The sequence below is a fragment of the Littorina saxatilis genome, linkage group LG7 (assembly GCF_037325665.1).
Source record: "Littorina saxatilis isolate snail1 linkage group LG7, US_GU_Lsax_2.0, whole genome shotgun sequence".
Classification (NCBI taxonomy): domain Eukaryota; kingdom Metazoa; phylum Mollusca; class Gastropoda; order Littorinimorpha; family Littorinidae; genus Littorina; species Littorina saxatilis.
The window spans coordinates 43,704,691-43,717,692 of NC_090251.1; positions in this window are offsets into that span (position 1 = coordinate 43,704,691).

The following is a 13,002-nucleotide window of genomic DNA, read 5'->3' on the forward strand; positions in this document are numbered from 1 at the left end:
TTTCAGCTTGGTGGCTTAAAAATTAATTAATGACTTTGGTCATTAAAAATCCGAAAATTGTAATTAAAATTATTTTGTTATAAAACGATGCAAATTTACGTTCATCTTATTCTTCATCATTTTCTGATTCCAAAAACATATCAATATGTTATATTTGGATTAAAAACAAGCTCTGAAAATTAAAAATATAAAAATTATGATTAAAAATAAATTTCCAAAATCGATTTAAAAACAAGTTCATCTTATTCCTTGTCGGTTTCTGATTCCAAACACATATAGATATGATATGTTTGGATTAAAAACACACTCAGAAAGTTAAAGCGAAGAGAGGTACAGAAAAGCGTGCTATGCAGCACAGCGCAACCGCTACCGCGCTAAACAGGCTCGCCTTTTGTACGAGCGGCGGACTACGGTCTTTGTGAAAAAATGCAGTGCGTTCAGTTTCATTCTGTGAGTTCCACAGCTTGACTAAATGTAGTAATTTCGCCTTACGCGACTTGTTGTTTTGTAGTCTTGGTCCGTCGCGATATAACCTTGAACGGTTGAAAACGACGTTAAACACCAAATAAAGAAAGAAAGAAAAGAAAGAAAGTAGTCTTGGTCAACGAGCGTGACTTTGGCCGCAGGGGGTCCTTATATATCAATTATGTATCCCAAGATTCTCCTTGTTTTGACATCAACAACACTGTCACTGAGTACTGATCAATTTTGATTATTGTTGTCTGTTGCCAAACTGATTAGTATCTTCCCCTGAAGATGCGAATGACAAATCAGTTTCTAAGCCGCACTCGGTCGGTGGGATCTTCTAATTTTAATGGCTTTCCCGGTGGTCTTTTTGTCGAACAATGACGTATCAATGAATGACCTTTTGAACGAACTCGATGATCTCTACAAGCACTTTGTACCCTAGATGTTGCTATGTAAACAGATCAAGATGTTTGCCTTCTTATTCTATTTTTGTTTGTAACTATGTAGCAATGAAATGAACGGATAACTTTTGTTTCCATTTGCATGAAAAATCGAACGCCATCTTTACGTTAACGGGCGTCTTTTCTGCCAGCACATAAAACTAATCGCGAGGAGAGTCTCAAAATGTTATATATATATGAGAGGTCGTATAGGGCCTGCTTTAAAAAAAAAAATTAGGCCTGGACCACATGATTGGATGATTAGAAAGCGACCAAACAACAGAGTCTGATCTGTTAAACAACGCTTTATAATCATGCGGCGAGGGTCACCATGGGGGGGTCTGTGCACGTGCACGTTGAGGCCAAAAGTGCCATGCACGGTGATCCACGGTGCACGTTACGAAAAAGCTCCATGCACGGTGCACGCCGGACCTCTGTGCACGGTGCACGCTGCGAGAATTTCCCCATTCCCATGCACGTTACGTCCAAAAAGCCCATTCCCGGTGCACGTGGTAAAGCATCGCCCCCCTCTGCGGCAAGTGCTTGACGTCAAAGCTACCGCTTGTCGTCAATCCAGGTATGACGGAAGTTAGCAATCCCCTGCAGACTTCTTTGACTTTAGTTCCGCGGCAGCGCATCTGATAACAATCTCGCCAGACACCCCAAAACAGCAACTAATTAAGACATTCCTGGCCCAGACATCTGTCACTGTGGGAATCTTGCTTGGTAGGCATACTTGCACCAACAGTGAGAACCGGCACGGTTGGCCTAGTGGTAAGGCGTCCGCCCCGTGATCGGGAGGTCGTGGGTTCGAACCCCGGCCGGGTCACACCTAAGACTTTAAAATTGGCAATATAGTGGCTGCTCCGCCTGGCGTCTGGCATTATGGGGTTAGTGCTAGGACTGGTTGGTCCGGTGTCAGAATAATGTGACTGGGTGAGACCTGAAGCCTGTGCTGCGACTTCTGTCTTGTGTGTGGTGCACGTTATATGTCAAAGTAGCACCGCCCTGATGTGGCCCTTCGTGGTCGGCTGGGCGTAAAGCAAACAAACAAACCAACAAACCAACAGTGAGAGTTACGAGCCCAAAAGACAATACAGTTCTGCTTCTTAAGATGACAAGGTGTACCAAAAATTAACGTAGGCAATATTGGTGATATTTTAGAGAAAGAGCGGTAGCGCGTCCCGAAAATATTCATTTTCATTATTGCCAACCTGCACACAACTTCTGTAAATGATTTTTCTCTGAATTTTTCTTTATGAATATATCCTAGTTTTCCGTAGGATCGACGAGTGAAAGGAAACGCGATCATTATCTCATCTTTGAAAAAAGAAAGAAACAAGAGGCGAAGCCTTCAAGGCTCACGTAAGAAATAGACAAACAGTAACACAAACTCAATCACTCCGTCACACATACACACCCACACACACAGTAAGCTTAGGTGACACTGTGCAAGAAAGAGAGACACTAGATCTAGATCTGTCTGTCTGCATGTAGCCTACTTACAGGGACACGACTGCCAAATAGTCTCGGCCCGCTCAAAATAACAATGACCGAGACCACACACACCACGCGAGAGAGAAAGACTACAGGGAGGCATGCCGTCATGATGCATTAATTGACGTCAAACACTTTTGACCGTGACGTAATCTTATGCGAGCTTTATCCATAGTCTTGGATAACCACTCACACATAGACTCGGAAATGTTAAAGTTTCTACCACAGACATACACACACACGCACGCACACACACACACACACACACACACACGCACAAACGCACAGACAGACAAAGTTACGATCGCATAGGCTACACTTCGTGAGCCAAAAAAGAAAAGCCAAGCACGTTGTTTGCAATAACAAAAATGTCGAACTCAATTTTTGGGAATGAAAGAAACTTTCATGGTCGTTTTGAGGACTTTCGAGGGTAAACTTTAACTAAAGTTAACATTCTTTAAACGCAAAAATTACCCGGTCATCTTTTCAAAACATTCAATGGCTGGCACCTTCTGATTTCAGAGTGGTGTTTAATTATAGTTTAATTATAGGCTTCTGTAGAAAAGCATTTTGTCACCGTCTTACGATTTCTTTTGAATACAGCACAACAAGCTGTTTTTGTTGAGAGAAAAAAAATCAGGGCATTTCTGAGCAAAGCTTCCGTGTCGAGGGTCAATGGCTGCACGAAACAACGCTAGCAGAAAGACAAGCAGTCGTATATATATCGTGTTAATGCATTCACATTTAAAGTGTCCAACCTTACCGTGACAAACCATCATCACAGACCCGTCTGGGCTTTTACTTGAGATAAGAGCGGAGGTCTGTCAAGTCTTTTACTTTAGATAAGAGCTTATAGGTCCGTCTAGGCTTTTTCTTTAGTTAAGAGCTTATAGGTCCGTCCACAGGAAGGACGCTACGTTTACCTGACTGTTATACTCCAGATATATTTTAGTTATCATTCAAACTTTAAAAAAAAAAATAAAAAAATAAAAAGGAGTTCAAAAATTGATCTACGCAAGAGAAAGAGCTCGCTTACAATGCAGACCTTTCTTTGTCCCAGACAGAAAGAAACCTTACAGTTAAAAAAAACACCGTTATCGTCAAAGAAAGATACGGTGAATATTAAAAGTCTGCTTCGTGTTACAACGGTATTAACTTTTACCAGACTTTACGCAAATCTGCTTTTGTTCTGATGAAATGAAAGACTTGTGTACTCAGACAGTTTCAGAAAAATGTTACCATTTATTCGTGCAAAATAAGTTTTCTAAACGACGTGTGTGTCACGTAAATCAACCAACCTAGGTGTTTGTAGCTACTACCCACGTCATTCCATATGGAAACTCATTAACATTAAAAGCATTAATTGACGATCGCTAGAGAAGAGCACTGATAACAGATACTTTAATTATGGACATAAAGTAAACTATAACACACGAAGTATTGGGAAATCGGTATCCGACCCCTGGTCCACATGGCATGTGTAAAAAAAGAATTAAGAACATTAAAAGCGAATGTCAATCTTAACATGACGCCCTTGCAAGTCCTGCCATACGTTTCTTTGCGCGAACACCCTCGCTAGTCGCTTTCCTTGCTTGGGAAACGATATGCTTTTGTGCAAACGTTTTCAGGATGCCGGACGAAATTTCAGTCAATGAGAGATACGATCGAGTTTGGCAGACAAAACAGGCATTGATCATTAGCAAAGAAATGAGCGATGACAACGTCGTAGAATACGACCGTTATAGGAAACATTTTCAGTCAAAGTTTACTTCAAAGTGATCTAGAGTATCTAAAATACTTGTTCATTATCCCTTAATTGGAGCAATTCATGCGCTTGAACAGTCGTATTACAAACAAATTCGTCTTCGATATTAAACCAAAACACTACGGCTGCCATTTTGTGTTCCTATAAGCACTAGCTTCTGAGGTGCCGCAAAAGCGTTCACCGTGAGCATGCCGTTTCTTACGCGCGGCGGTAAAACGTTCCTTGGGCGCCCGACCTGCGAAACGCACTGCTAACTATAGCGTACCGTTACCGACTAACTGTACTTTCTAACTGTAGTGTACACTAGTTATTCGATACATGTTTGTTTGTTTGTTTGTTTGTGTTGTTGCCTTGTCATCTTCATGTAATTTATGCGTAAGTGTATATGAGTGTGCATGAGTTGTTAAAGGCACAGTAAGCCTCCCGTAAACCATCACAGATACTGTCAGGCTTTTACACACAGTACAAACACCCTTTCATTTAAACACTCACTTGAGAACATCCTAGGTGCCCTCCGCAAAGAGCGAGCAATTTTCAAAGAATTTATTTTTGCGTAGTTTATCTTACCCCTGAGCCATCGTGAACCCGTGTGATCCAGTTTCCCTTTTTCACAATGCAGTCGTCAGTTTGTAATTTGAATGCGGCTCGCTGTGAGCTTATCTGCAATAGCACGTTATTATGTACCTCTGACTATGCACGAAACAAACGGCTGTGGTTCACAAGAACTCCAGCGATGGCTTTTGACTGTTCAGAGGAACTGGCGACGTCATAAACCGTCGTCTGCTACGAGAACCACGACCTTGCGTGACCCTGCTTCCGGGCTTTTCTTTTTTCAAACTTTCAAAACTTGGAATTGTACTGATCTTGTCTTGATGAAAAAAGAATTCTTTTATGATTTAAGAATGTTTGTGTAACAAGCTGTCAATTTAATATTTAGATTTCAAAAGTTAGGTCTAGCACCAAAACGCACCACGGTCCGATTGTCTGACAGACAATCCGCAAAATCAATTCTTTGAAAATTGCTCGCTCTTTACGTAGGGCACCTAGGATGTTCCCGTTTGGTGAGCGTTCAAATGGAAGGGTGTTTGTACTGTGTGTAAAAACCTGACAGTATCTGTGATGGTTTACGGGAGGCTTACTGTGCCTTTAATGCTAAAGAATGTGTATGAGTGCGCCTTGAGTCGCCTTGTGGTGAGATATGTGCGCGTTATAAATTCTCGTATTATTATTATTATTATTATTATTATTATTATTATTATTATTATTATTATTATTATTTAAGTTATTGAGACATCCCAGTGCACTAAGGGATTTATAGAGCAAATCAAGAAAATTCATTATTGAACGAAGCGCATAGCGCTGAGTTCAATAATTATTTTCGAGATTTGCTCTATAAATCCCTTAGTGCACTGGGATTGTTTCAATAACGATATTGTCGGTACCGCCAGAGAAGAAAGAAGATACAACACGCACATTTTGCTACGCGCATTTGAATAGGCATAACTGTGTGGTCAGGTCGTATAGAAGATCTACTTTTGTGTGGGCTGTCTCGTGTGTCGTGCTTTCATCACACGCAAACTCTTGTTTTAATTTCTGTTGGTAAATTCCAGTGTAGCGTTAAGCTAAACAGTGATGATCTTTCTCTCATTTGAACTCGGAGAAAGGACTGTGCTTTCAGTTATTTGCGGTTCGAAACCTTCATCGAGCTTCGACAGATTGACTGTGCAGAGTTGTGCCCCTTGCCAAGGTCGACGGAAAGCCCATTTTCAAAATAAACGTGGCATGTTTTTCGTGTGGTATCCGGCTTAATTCCCTCATCGGGGAGTCTGGTACTGAATATGAACGGTAAGAATGCTCTGAACCCTACACGTATTATATCCCCATCGTTTTATCGTTCACATTTGCCTAACATGTTAATTTGCTGAGCGGGATTTATGTCGTCTGCTAGGCTATTGCACTGAGTCTCATTTCAAAAACAAAAATTGCTCGTCCCGTTGCACTGAGTCTGCACATATAAAGCAGGCTGGTAATAAGTCTTATATGTGGTAAGAACGTTCTAAACCCTACACGTTTTCGATTCCGATTGTTCTTGCCTTAAAATAAACGGAAAACATTCATTTACTGAACAGATGCAGTCGTATTTCAGGGTAGTCTGCTACGTGCTGATCTAGCTGCTACGTTATCGGAATAACACTTGTGTTTTCTGTTAGCTGCTGGGAATTGTATAGTAACTCATCATTTGGTAATGTGGATAATAAGGTACATGCCACCAACATGGCATAATTATGAGAGGAATCTTCGCAAGTCGAAACTGAAAAATTAGACACAGCGGGTTCTATTTTTAGATCAGTGCAACTGTGGGCGGCACAGGCGCATGCAATCTGTCAGAAAAAACACTTCTGCTTTAATTGAAAAGCAGGACATTTATGGTCATAATCATTGGTATTGTGGAGAATATAAGCTACATGTCATTAATTAATTCTGAGGATGAGAGTACAGTCTCGCTTTGGCAAAGGGTGTAAGAATACGCTCTGTGGAAAAGTTAGCGCACTCCAGGAGTGCGCTAACAGATTTAAGCGCATCGCCATTAGCCAATCAACTGGTTCACATCAGTCATGTGACACCAGTACTTACTGACAATTATTATTATTATTATTATTATTATTAATATTATTATTATTATTATTATTATTATTATTTAAGTTATTGAGACATCCCAGTGCACTAAGGGATTTATAGAGCAAATCGAGAAAATTCATTATTGAACGAAGCGCATAGCGCTGAGTTCAATAATTATTTTCGAGATTTGCTCTATAAATCCCTTAGTGCACTAGGATTGTTTCAATAACGATATTGTCAGTACCGCCAGAGAAAAAAGAAGATTCCAAACGCACATTTTGCTACGCGCATTTGGGGCGTAACTGTGTGGTCAGGTTTGTGTCAGATCTACTTTTGTGTGGGCTGTCTCAAGTGTGTCGTGCTTTTGTCACACGCATTTTAATTTCTGTCGGTAAATTCCAGTGTAGCGTTAAGCTGAACAGTGATGATCTTTCAGAGGGACCTCATTTGACCTTGGAGAAAGGATTGTGCTAATTCGTTATTTGCGATTCGAAACCTCCAGTCGAGCTTCGACTGTGCGGAGTGATTCCCCTTGAATTGACTACACTTGTGTTTTCTGTTAGCCGCTGGGAATTGTATACTAACTCATCATTTGGTAATGTGGATGATAAGCTACATGCCACTAACACGGCATATGAGAAGAATCTATGCAAGTCGGCGAAAATTAGATGAAACACAGCGGCTTCTATTTTTAGATCAGTGGCACTGTGGCACAGGCATATGCAATCTGTCAGAAAAAAACCCACTTCTGCTTTAATTGAGAAGCAGGGAATTGATGGTCATTTGGTATTGTGGAGAATATAAGCTACATGTCATTAATTAATTCTGAGGATGAGAGCACAGTCTCGCTTAGGCAAAGGGCGGAAGAATACGCTCTGTGGAAAAGTTAGCGCACTCCAAGAGTGCGCTAACAGTTTTAGCGCATCGCCATTAGCCAATCAACTGGTTCACATCAGTCATGTGAATCCAGTACTTACTGACAATTATTATTATTATTATTATTATTATTATTATTATTTAAGTTATTGTGACATCCCAGTGCACTAAGGGATTTATAGAGCAAATCGAGAAAATTCATTATTGAACGAAGCGCATAGCGCTGAGTTCAATAATTATTTTCGAGATTTGCTCTATAAATCCCTTAGTGCACTGGGATTGTTTCAATAACGATATTGTCAGTACCGCCATAGAAAAAAGAAGATTCCAAACGCACATTTTGCTACGCGCATTTGAATAGGCATAACTGTGTGGTTAGGTCGTCAGTGTACAGTAAGATCTACTTTTGTGTGGGGTGTCTCAAGTGTGTCGTGCTTTCGTCACACGCATTTTAATTTCTGTTGGTAAATTCCAGTGTAGCGTTAAGCTGAACAGTGATGATCTTTCAGAGAGACCTCATTTGAACTCGGAGAAAGGACTGTACTCTTCGTTATTTGCGATTCGAAACCTCCAGTCGAGGTTCGACGGATTGACTGTGCGGAGTGACTCCCCTTGAATTGACTCGAAGTCGAAGGACTCGACGGTTGCACATTTTCAAAATAAATGTGGCATATTTCTCGTGTTGTATCTTCACTCATCGGGGAGTCTGATACTAAATATGAACGGTAAGAATGCTCTGAACCCTACATGTTTTATATCCCCATCGTTTTTTAGTTCACATTTGCCCAACATGTTAATTTGCAGAGCGGGGTTTATGTCGTCTGCTACTGTGCTAGGCAAGAGCAATCGAACCACTGCAGTCTGCACTGAGTCTGCACGCCTGAGGTAATAAGTCTTATATATATGGTAAGAACGTTCTGAACCCTACACGTTTTCGATTACGATTGTTCTTGCCTTGAAATAATAATTCGGAAACCATTCATTTACTGAACTGATGCAGTCGTATTTCAGTGTACATAGTCTGCTACGTATGACAGAGTCGATCGAGTCAGTCTTCCAAACTGGTCTGGCTGGTACGTTATCGGAATAACACTTGTGTTTTCTGTTAGCCGCTGGGAATTGTATACTAACTCATCATTTGGTAATGTGGATGATAAGCTACATGCCACTAACACGGCATATGAGAAGAATCTATGCAAGTCGGCGAAAATTAGATGAAACACAGCGGCTTCTATTTTTAGATCAGTAGCAGCACTGTGGCACAGGCACATGCAATCTGTCAGAAAAATCAAAACACTTCTGCTTTAATTGAGAAGCAGGGAATTGATGGTCATTTGGTATTGTGGAGAATATAAGCTACATGTCATTAATTAATTCTGAGGATAAGAGCACAGTCTCGCTTAGGCAAAGGGCGGAAGAATACGCTCTGTGGAAAAGTTAGCGCACTCCAAGAGTGCGCTAACAGTTTTAGCGCATCGCCATTAGCCAATCAACTGGTTCACATCAGTCATGTGACACCAGTACTTACTGACAATTATTATTATTATTATTATTATTATTATTATTATTATTATTATTATTATTATTATGTGAGTACCCGTTCGAGTGTTCGAAAGCTAGCGACGCATTAGTGTACCACAGAGTTTTCTTGTGTGTTTATTTGTTTATTCTGAACGAAAAATGTAGGTAGGCTACGCATGACTTTTCGAAAACTGGTAACGTCATGTTGTATCGGAGTTGTTGTTTTATCCTGAAAAAACCCCACCTTTTTTATCTTTCAAAGAAGCTTCTTTTTATGAGGAATGAAGCTGAATATATAGCACGATTTGTTTGAACGACTTTCAAGAGCTCGGAAAAAACGTCGTCTGCTTTATTTTTCCACTTTTATTTTATGAGGAAAAACGTGACTTTGAAATGTTGACAGAAAGCGACAGCTTTTTCCCTCTCTCTCTCGCCGTCTACCTCTGTCTGTCTCTCTGTCTGTCTGTCTATCTGTCTGTCTGTCTGTCTGTCTATCTGTCTCTCTCTCTCTCTCTCTCTCTCTCTCTCTCTCTCTCTCTCTCTCTCTCTCTCTCTCTGACGATCTCAGTCTCTGACGCTCTCTGTGGTTTCTCTCTCTCTCTCTCTCTCTCTCTCTCTCTCTCTCTCTCTCTCTCTCTCTCTCTCTCTCTATCTATCTATCTTCCCTCTCTCTCTCTCTTCCCTCTCTCTCTCTCTCCCTTACCCTTCTCTCTCGCTCACTCTCTCTCGCACTCTCTCTCTCACTCTCTTTCTCACACTCTCTCTCTCTCTCTCTCTCTCTCTCTCTCTCTCTCTCTCTCTCTCTCTCTCTCTCTCTCTCTCTCTCTCTCTCTCTCTCTCTCTCTTTCACCAATCACCACTCTTCTTCCTCGCCTTGTACCTTCATGGTTGTCGTTCTTGCTCCGCTTTTTTCACTCTCCCTTCAACACATTCACTCTTTTTTCTTTTCTTCTTCTTTTTTTCTTCTTTTTAACAACTTTTTGTCATGCCTCTTGAATTTTTCGGCTGTTTTCTTGTTCTTTTTTGGCACTTTTCGCTCTTCATCTCCCATTGCTCTCTTACATTCACTCAGCAACCGTATGGCGTTTCTGATCTTCCTGAAGAGAGCATGGATTGCTTGTTTTGACACACAACTCACCCCTTCCTGCTGTTCTTGAGGGTGCATGCATTGCATGTTTTGACAGAAAACTAAAAGACCCGGTAGCGAGGTGAGATGATCCGTCTCAGAAGTGTGCTTCAGTCTAGAACCACCGAGGGTCTTCGATGGTCCGGGCTCTTCAGAGCTAATGCTTGAAATATTTCCTATCAATCGTCATTTCCTGATGTAGCCTAGATTTTTTGTTTTTGTTTTTTTGTTTTTTGGTCGGTGTTATTACACGACGTGTGTTTGCTTTTTCTGTCTTTCTCTCTCTGTAGGCTATCTCGGTCTCCCTCTCTCTCTCTCTCAAGGACAGATTGTAAGAAAAGGCGTAGCCTTAAATCTTAATCCTTGTTAAATAAAGTTCAATTCAATTCTCTCTCTCTCTCTCTCTCTCTCTCTCTCTCTCTCTCTCTCTCTCTCTCTCTCTCTCTCTCTCTCTCTCTCTCTCTTTTATCTCTCTTGTTTTTGAACTGTTACTTGCGTAACGACAAAGGTCCTTTTTCCCATTTATTTATTTGATAGGAATTGTTCTTGCGCGGAGGTGGAGACACTTCTGCTTTCCGAAATCTGTCCCTTTTCTTTCAGATACTCTTGTTCAGTGGAATTTTGATTCGTTATTTATTTTTCCTTCCACAGGAAACAAGAATCGTCCATACATTTCTTCTGCCCACTTCTCTCCCATCAAGTTTCGACAAGATTTTTTTATGTAAATGAAGGGCGTAGTTATAATACAGAATATTATTTTGCGCGTTTAAAACCCTAAAGTTTGCTCATTTTCTATTTTTCATCCCGTTCTCTTCGCTATTCATGTGCGCAGAAGCAGTATGTGGTATTTTCTTAAATGTAAAGAACAAATCGGTTTTTAATTTATTCTTTGATTTCCTTTTTGTTGTTGAATAACTGATGCGGTTTGAAATCGATGTCAGCGTGTTCGCGTGCATGCTCGTGTTTGTATATGTGTTAGTGTGCGTGCTAATCCCGTTGTCAGTCTGTGCATGTGTGAGTCTACACACAGGTGCACGTCTGTGTCTTACTTGTTTGTGTCTGTAGTGTTGACTCATGTTTAAAAGAGACGGAGCCTTAAAACGGATATAAATGTGCTTACACCATGAAGAGAAAGTCTAACAAAAGTCAGGCCTTATTTGTGAGAGGGAGCCTGAAATAAAATAGAGGGTCTTAAAAAAGAGGTGTCAGTCACTGTATTATGCACTCCCGATTTCTTTTTCCGTGAACCAGTCGTCGTAAATTAGCCCTCTTTTGTAACATGTTTTGCCTTGAGCATACTCAGTCGCCCCACGCAAAGGCCAGTCATCCTAGTCTGCAGACACAACACATTGCGGAAACAAACGCAAAAGCTAACACGAAAAAAAGGGGAGGGAGAAAGTGGCTGATCATACTTAAATTAGCACAGATTCTTCCTGCCAGCCACGAAAAGGTCAACTCAAAGGTCAAAAAGGCTACTCTAGACAAGATGGCCACCAGCAAGGGCAGACAACAACGCCTCCGATCCAGCTCAGACCATCTGGTCAAGCACGCCCGCGGGTCCCACGACCAAAGGAGGGGAGTTGCCCGTTGCTGGATTTCGCGCACTTGTTGACCACTAGTGGACAGTGAAGAGGGGGCGGCAGGCCCTGTAGGACCACTTGGTTGTGGTATTTTTTTGTGAAAAAAAGGATCATTTCTGCGACGAAGATTTAGCCTAGTCATTTGCACCATTCGCTTGATATGGGTTAAATCTGGAGGATTCTTTGTAACTTGGTAGAATCTAAGAATCGGTAGAGAATGAGAAGTGGTGTGTGTGTGTGTATGTGTGTGTGTGTGTGTGTGTGTGTGTGTGTGTGTGTGTGTGTGTGTGTGTGTGTGAGATGTGGGTGTGTGTGTGCGTGTGCGTGTGTGTGTCTGTGTGTTGGATGTCGTTTTCAGTCGGCACAACGCCTAAACTTCTTTGACATTACGAAAGCTTTGTCGTCATTTTGACAGAACTTTTACTCATGATTGGGGAGAGGTTATGCCACGGTGTGCCTGAAAATTTCCGAAAATATCCTGAAAACATTTCGGAGCTGCAAATGTAGCGATAAAAATAAATGCTAGCAACATTCCTTGAGGCAGTAATCGACATCAGAAGTGATCGACATAGCACGGACCTCGCACAGGAAGAACACTTGACAGTTCAGGGAAGCTGGCTCGCAAAGAGGGTGCAGTTATCTTTTGCCATAGGGGATTCTGTGGCATCAAAAGACGGCTACTTGGTCTTTTTACTGCTATTTGTAAACTTGAGAGTTGATGATCGTGGGGTTTCGTGTGTTGTATCTCTGACTGTCTGTCTTTCTCTCTAGATCTGGTTCACGGAAAAAGAAGTCGGGAGTGCATAATCGCTGACACTTCTGTTTTAAGAAGCTCTATTTTAAGGCTCCCTCATAATTAAGACTGGACTTTTTCAGACTTTCTCTTCATAGTGTAAGCAAATTTATCTAAAGTTTGCTTATTTCTATTTTCTGGTTTTGTAGAACAATGGCTATTTCGTTCCTTGTAAAAATGTTACATTTTGGTCGAAAACGCAATTAACGTATAGGAACTGCTGTGAACTTGAAGTGCACCTCACATTTACTTAAACACGGCGAACTACCGGAAGTTAACAGGTAATACATTGCAAGCTTTTGAAGAAATTAGTTTTG